An 8,082-nucleotide genomic window follows, 5' to 3' on the forward strand; every position below is an offset into this window, starting at 1 on the left:
AAGGGTCTAAAAATAAAAAAAAAGGAAAAATTGCTAAAAATAAGTGAGAACATTCAAAGTTTGGCTCAAAAAAAGTTTGAAAATGTTTTTGGGTTTATGCTTTTTTCGTGGGTCACTAATTATACAAAAGTCTGAAATTTTCTGAAATTTTGGGTTTCATTATTTGTGTGGGATTGCCACACAATTGTGATACCTTTGAAGTTAGTAGGTCCATTCACTGATTATAGTTTTGATGTTCTTTGATTTCCCTCACATTTTGAGAGTTGTGAAAGAAACCATTCTCAAAACAAATTTACATTGATTCAGTTTATATTGCAATTTTGGACTTTTTCCATTCCCCAATCCGAATCCAAATTCGAACGAAATGTTCAACCTGACCGAATCCGAATTTCTTTTCCCAATCCGAATCCGAATCCAACAAAAATTGTTGCTCAATCCGATCTGAATCCGAATCCGATCGGAGCCGAAAAGACTGATCCAATGTACAGCTCTAGTAGGAAGCCTATTCCTTTGAAAACTTGTTATCAGACCACTTATTTAATGGCCGACATTCCCTTACGAAGGTCAACTCCTTAGATTTGTTTGCTTCTTCATGTCTTCTCGTTTGCAGCAATGATCAGGAAAGCTTCTCTGAAACTTGATAGGATGAAAGGAAGTGCTCGTCAAAGACCAAATAAACCTTCTCTTAGTTTATGAACTTCATGCACAAAAAGTAAGGGTCATTGACTGTATAGGTATTAAATGATAAATTTGTGATAAGTGACCCCCACATCTCACAACACCTGGGGAAAGATAGCATTCATGGCCGGTCACAAAAAGTTCATTTAGCGGTCTACTGTGCCCCCTCTCCATCTCCTTTGGGCGGTCTGACGTTCCAAATAAGGACCCATAGATGTTTGACTCGAAACTTACCTTCCAGCCACGTGTGAGCAGAGGGTCTTGAAAGTTAGTTTTATAACTGGCTTTTGGTTTCTATTCAATTGATGACAGCTATAAATCATTCTCATAAAAATTAATTTTCATAGCAGAAATTTGATTAGTGTAACGGGCCAAAATATTTGCGTTTCCCTGACTTTTATGCATTTTTTTTATGTCTGTAAGTTTTGTGATTTTTATCTGTCGATTTTGATTCTTTCCTGTAATCGTTTTGCAATTTAAGCTGTCTGTATTTTATGATTAGTGCCTACAAAAAATACAGATTCATCATATTTCCCATGACTCTAGTGAAGACGATCGACGTTGGCGTCGACCCTTTGGTCAGACACCATACCTCACAATCCACCATTTTGGGTCCAAATGGTAAAATTTAAAGAGTTTTGATCCTTTAGTCATTGAAAGGTCAAAGCCATGAATATTTTCTGTTTCCACTCGTCTCGTCAACCAAGTTTGAGTTCGCGCTGCTTAACCCGCAATACAAAAGGGGTGGACAGGAATGGTTTCTCTGGAGCTCTTAAATAAATCATGAGAGGGTGCCAGGGATCCATCCAGTTTGATCCCCACAATATCATGACGCGGTCTTACCTTTGAGAGGGTAATTTTGGCAAGGAACCGTCTCTAATGTGGTGCCTCCTGATCTTCCTCTTCCTTCTCTCTCTCGTCTTTCTCTTTTGCCTTGCTTCTCATCGGAAAGGGTTGGTCCATTTCACGGTAAATGATTATGCAAGTAAGAGAGAGCGAAAGCAAGCAGGGCAAGTAGCCCTTTCGGAGGGTTTGCTAAATTTGGGGTGGGTGGCCTCACAACGAAAGTTACCAACCTCACACCCAAACTTTCGTGACTTCTAAAATCTCTGTGCAATTGAGCTCAGTGAAAAGTCAAGCTGTTACAAGATGCCAATCCACCATAACAATAATTATCTGCGGACGAAACTCGCGCTCAGGGATCCAATGGAACGTAAACGAAGGTTGGAGGGTTGGATGGACTTATTTGATTGGCCAGAATTCTGGCATTGTGCACTGAAAATGAGGCTCCAAGGGTTGAAGGTAGCTCGTTCCGTGTTGAGCCTGTGTCCGTCGAACCAGAGAAACAAGTAGTAATCTCTCCCTCCCTCTTTCCTTGGTTAGTTCCCTCCGTGTATTGGGGCGACCAAGAAGGGAACATTTCCCTTGTGTGTTTCTAAGGTGGAACGATATGCAAAGAGTCTGCGAAATTGAGGACCTGACTTGGCGGGTGGCCGTCGTTACTCGTCATAAGTTGTGCAGTTGGGGTGGGGTGGGGGGATTTTTTGGAAGGTCTTAATGATAAATTACACTTTTAAGTGAGTCTTGTCAAAACCTCACCACTTTTTGATTGACCAACAGAGAGTTTGAAATGTGGAATTGATGCAACATTTGGGTATTTGAGTTCCTTCGGTGCCGGAAAAAGCGACTGAAAAGTAGCCTTTTGAAGGTGCCACCTTGTGAAGGTTGTCAGGTATTTGGACCGTGGTGGTTTGAGCAATTACACCATGCCAAATCAAGAATGAATGTATTATATTGCATGATAGAGATGAATCACTTGTCGGGAGGGATTACTGTACACAGAGCGTGGAGAGGGGAACAAACCGATGGATGGGCAAATGTGGGGAGGATATTTGCGTAAAGAAATGGAAAAGGGGGAACAGTCCGATGTACACTATATACTGGAGTACAATGCATTCCACCATAATTGTAGCGATTGATTGGAGCCCTTGGAAACGTGGATCGGGAACGTTGCTAGACGAGGTTCATTTGACCACTTGAATGGAACATTTCCAAGCATTCGAGCCTCGTCCGGGTTTGACCCAGATTTAGAAGAAAGAAATTCGCACAAAGAAAGCGCCGATGCCCCTCATTTCATTCAAACGGGTTCTTTTATTGAGGCGCAAAAAAACGAGGTCCGATGTCCATCTGCCAATTCACGGTGATCATTCATTGTCTCGATTTGGACCCAAACCGGCTTCTGAGATCCCGACGCTTTGGGTTGACATCATCCTCACTTTACACACACCATCAAAAGGAAGAGGGAAACACGGAACTCCACACTGATATGGCCAATAGATCAGGATCCGCTTTCCATTCCAATGGGAACGTATTCAATTTTTCAGCCTAACTTAAGTGGAAGTCATTCTTGGAGTTCTGGTCCATTGACTTAAGCCGTAAGGAGCCGTGTCATATTGGGACAGAAGGAAAGAAAGAGGACCAAGTGAAGAGGAATGCCCCCTCAAAGCGTACCCCTCCCTTCAGTGGTTCATGTTCTTCCTATTCGGAGAGTGTGTGCCAACTTGGGTTAAACTTAATGGAAATCGATATCTTTTCCTCTCGGTGACCTCTCAATCCCATGCGTTCCACCCCAAAGGCCGCTCCTTTAGACTCATCTCTTCGACAAACTAACCCCTTTCGTTCTTTATGTCTAATTGAGTATCTTTTTCATCCACTTTACCCCAACTCATGTCCAATCCAGAGTTGTTCCAACATAGAGACGACAGGTCCATTTCGAAGGCCAAGTTGGGATCACACCTCTAAACTTGTGACTTTCAAGACGGTCGGTCAATTTCCCTGTTGCAAGCCTCTGAACTGAACTCCTTAAGTTTTTGTATACATCTATTACCATATAGATTGAGATAACTGAGGTTGACGCGAGAGTAGGGCGCACTTTTTTCAACTGGATGATGAACGGGTCAAGCCGGCCGGAAAATTTGTTCCTCAAGGCAATTTCATCTCAAATCCGGACAAATTGACCGGTGGGATCTAGTCCTCATGTCCTGCTCGTTGCCAATCTCACCAATTTTCTTCGAGGACATTCTACGTCAGGGTTGTTACAAATACTGTCAAATACATCATGAAAAATCAGACGGGGCAGAAAGTATTTTTATGAGGGTACAGGCAGCTTATGAGTATTTCGTCCGATCACGTTAACACCCAAGCATCTTTTTGAATCGTCATCAATTTTAATTCATTAACTTGGCATGTACAATTCTGGTTGCACAGGAACCTGAATTTGAGCCCTGACGTACTTATATATCCTCATCTAATGAGTGTGGCCTTTGATGTGCCATCTGTTTCCTTCAGACTCCACTCCTCAAGAGACGCCAATGCATTGGCTTAGAAACTTAGATCCTGGCTCCTTCTCTTGAATTGCTTGCAATTTGGAGGAGAACAATCCTCCTGGGACCACATCAAGAAATTGTCAATATCAAACGTCATCACATCACCGCATCTACGTACATTTCTGGATAACGATCAAAAAGAGACTTTCCCCCAAGATGTTCCATCATAGAGTCACGTTGCGACGTGTTTCATCAAGTTGCTTTGGGATGACAATGACCGATGAAAGGCATCAACCTGATTGGGGATGCACCAAGTGTATCTGGGTTCCAAATTCCAAATTGAGTAAATCACCATAATCTGATTGGAACGGGGACAGAAGGGAAAATGGTGGAACGAATTGGGATCCATTGCAATAAGATGCGGGAGCTACATTTTGGCTGCCAAAATCAGGGTTGCGGATTATGACTTGTAAAAGCGAATTCTCATTCAGAAATTCCATTTGCATCCCTGACTGTCGTACATTGAAGTGTGACATATTCTGCAACTTTGTCTTCACAAAAGAAACTGTTTCGGACTGTCTTTTTCTTGAACGACTCTTCTTGTGAAGATTCACCCCCTGATGTCAAGCCCTTCGAGGAGATAGAGAGGGAGAGGGATCCAAATCTTGATCTGAAGAGGGTATGGCATTAAAGAATATCTACGTTTCAAGTTTTTCCGATGGATTGCTGACATGCATGGTTTTTGGAATCTACGTATACGTACACATGCACCTGCCCTCATCCCCATTCGGTGGTTGACGGGATGATATCTCGCAATCATGACATGTTGGATCCACCCCATCCCCATTCAATTGTCTCCATTGTTTTGGGAGACCCAAATATTCCAATGCACCAGATTCGCCGTGGTCAGTTTGGATTCAGAAACAGGAAACAGGAAATGGCAAATTGATTATTACATTTATTGGATGAATCTTCTCAAAACACCAAGCGTTGTAGTAAAGATAGCGGAGTAAGGAAAAATGAAGAAAACTAATTGTATTCTTTGGTCTAACAATCAAAATACTTTTTAGGCATAGTTGCCAAGTTCCTATTAATATCTTTATTGAGACATATGTACGTACAGCCTCACTGGAAATATTGTTTCGCATGTATGTATACATGTGGTATCACATATCGGTGACTAAGGGCCCATTCTGGGGTTAAGTTGTTATTGCTTTTGATTATTTTTTCAAATTGTTTTTTTTTTATTATTATTTTTGAATAAAAGAACGAGCAGCTTTTTTGTTTGTAATACAAATGCGTTACATCTTCAGGTAGTTAAGGCAAGGTATTCTAAAACAATAGAAAAAAACTGCTACTGAAACAGTCAATTGCGCCATAGCCAGGAATAAAACTCTAATTCGTGGATAAAAATTGTCTTTTTCTGAACAAATCACGACGAAAAACAAAGACGTATACCCCTCATAGATATTTGACTCGAAACTTACCTTCCAGCCACGTGTGAGCAGAGGGTCTTGAAAGTTAGTTTTAAAACTGGCTTTTGGTTTCTATTCAATTGATGACAACTATAAATCATTCTCATAAGAATTAATTTTCATAGCAGAAATTTGATTAGTGTAACGGGCCAAAATATTTGCGTTTCCCCGACTTTCATGCATTTTTTTTATGTCTGTAAGTTTTGTGATTTTTATCTGTCGATTTTGATTCTTTCCTGTAATCGTTTTGCAATTTAAGCTGTCTGTATTTTATGATTAGTGCCTACAAAAAATACAGATTGTAGAGGGAACATATCTTGACGACATTTACTGCAAAGAAGGCGAAATACCAAATGATGTATAAAAAGAGGTTAAATATTTAAAGTATTTTTCAAAATATTTTCTCCAAGTTATCAAAAGTTGTTGTTTGTTTAAGCACTTTTCTTAGACAAGATTCTGTCTCCGCCATCCAGGTATCAAAATGCAACAAACTTTGAAATGCTATTCCAATTTCAATATCAGTTTTCCATGATATTTGAAAGGAAAAGTCTTATTGAAGAATATTTTGATACAATTAACGAAAGGTTTTGTCGTGCGACTGTTCTTACTTTTATCTAAACTTATACTCATGAATATTGAAGAAAGGTTGCGGATACTGTACATGACAAGGATATTCCCTCAAAAATGGTTGTGACCGTCATCTATCAGGTCGTTTTCGTGACCTATGACTATCTATTTTCTGTCTTTCCTCGCTCTTTAATATTGAACAAATTCTAAATTTTATTGGCAATAACAATGAACGTATCAGAGAAGAGTTAGTTCGTAGGCTGGCTAGCCACAAGAAATAACTGTATTAACGTTGTGGCCAATTTTTCTCATTTTGTAGCTACTCAGGGTAATTACGAGAAGGTCCTAAACTACATTGGGTTATGGCCGGGCTTCTGTTGACAAGAGATCTGTTGCTGAATGCAGAGGATTTTTAGCAATGTCAGTACTGCATCTTCTTATGCTGATTATATTAAATTAGTCTGTGCATGGTAAAACAATACTAAGTCTGTACAAGTTGATTGTTCAGCCACGTATTAACTGTATTTCGCCCATTTGGGCTCAAGTCAGTTCAGCAGGTTTGCATAAGGTCGATCTAGTCCAAAAAAAGTGCTTCACTCTTTAAAGTATCTGAAATCATGACCGCAGTTCATAAAGGCATGTTGAATAGTCAAATATACCTTACTCATTGTTAGCAACATTCAACAGGCAATATCAAACGCACGCCATGGAAACATCCCCCCCCTTCATAATCCAGGTTGAGAAAAGGACACTTTTGACTAATGTCTGAGGCAAAGAAAATCGGACCGCCAATGCTCAATAAACCGGAGTAGTATAGTACAAATAAAGCACAGCACTGTACAAAAGTACCGACTTTGTGTCACGACTTTGAACCATTATGAAACTTATCAAAAACTGTTTCCAAACTTAAAGAGATTAAATAAGTTGGGAATGGACAATGTTTAGAGAAGGCACGAAAGGTATCTGACACTGTCCGCTTTAAAAAGTATCAATGCGGAATGTCTCAACACAGATTTCAGGGTCAATTCTAGTGACCGTACAAGCTTAATGTGCGTTTTGAGAGCACCTTCAAGGCCTCAAGAATCCAGGTTAGATAGAACAATGAAGTCCAACTCTCTTCTTTCTCGGGCTCTTGCATTGTTTACTTTGCTTCCCTCAGAATTCTCAGGGAATATATAGGTGTTAATCCTGTACCATAGTATAAGTCGGATTTGGCCAAAATTCCTGATTACCCCACAGTCAAGGGCTTGCCAGATTCACCAACATCAATTTGTTGCTAGATCTTGTCTGTAAAACCACGAAACTATAACATTTTATCATTTTTATGCATTCTTTGACAATGTTCTTGCAACGAACAAATGTTTTATTCTGTATAACGACGTTTCGCCACCATCCAGCCATCAAGAGCATTGCTAAAGCCGAACGGAATATCTAGTTCTCAACTTACTCCCAAGGTGGCGTGAGATATTGGAACGTTCAAGAAAAGTCACTTTCCCCTCTACAATAACGCCATCTATGTAGGGGTAGGGAAAGGCCGTCAGAACTTTAAAAGGTTGCTCAATGCCAGAAACTCATTGCCTTCAAATCTAGCAATGTGATTGAATACCACCCTCCAGTTGCTCATATCTGCTTACGTTGTACGTCTTTGGTCGGTCTGTATCCATTAACTTGTCAAACTCTGTCTGTTTCCAGAATTTCGGAGAAAGGTTAAACATATTAGACGGAACTATGAGTACCTTAACTCCGATGCCTTCTTGTATGATTTGTTAGAGGTTGCACATACCCAAATCAGTCGTTATCTAGAGGAAAAACGTATTCAAAAAACTCCATGTTTGAATAAATTAGAGTTGGCGGATCTGACTAGCCTTTCTCGGAGTTTCGCAAAAGATTGGAAAGTTCTTCACCCAACCTCATGGGTGTCTGTTCGAATTAGAGGGACAAGCCAAGCCCTCTTGTTCGAATTAAAGATGGGGATCAAATTAATAATCACGGGAGGTTGTAACCAGGGCTACCAATTTACATTTTCAATGGCCTAT

At 40.3% G+C, this 8,082-nt stretch overlaps 1 protein-coding gene across 1 annotated transcript in view; it reads left to right on the forward strand.

The window, feature by feature from the left end:
* LOC131889614 (band 7 protein AGAP004871-like) overlaps positions 1-8,082 on the forward strand; it is a 67,176-nt gene that overhangs the window by 12,359 nt on the left and 46,735 nt on the right. The gene's annotated exons all lie outside the window — the stretch shown is intronic.

This window comes from Tigriopus californicus, chromosome 10 (assembly GCF_007210705.1).
Source record: "Tigriopus californicus strain San Diego chromosome 10, Tcal_SD_v2.1, whole genome shotgun sequence".
NCBI classification, from domain to species: domain Eukaryota; kingdom Metazoa; phylum Arthropoda; class Copepoda; order Harpacticoida; family Harpacticidae; genus Tigriopus; species Tigriopus californicus.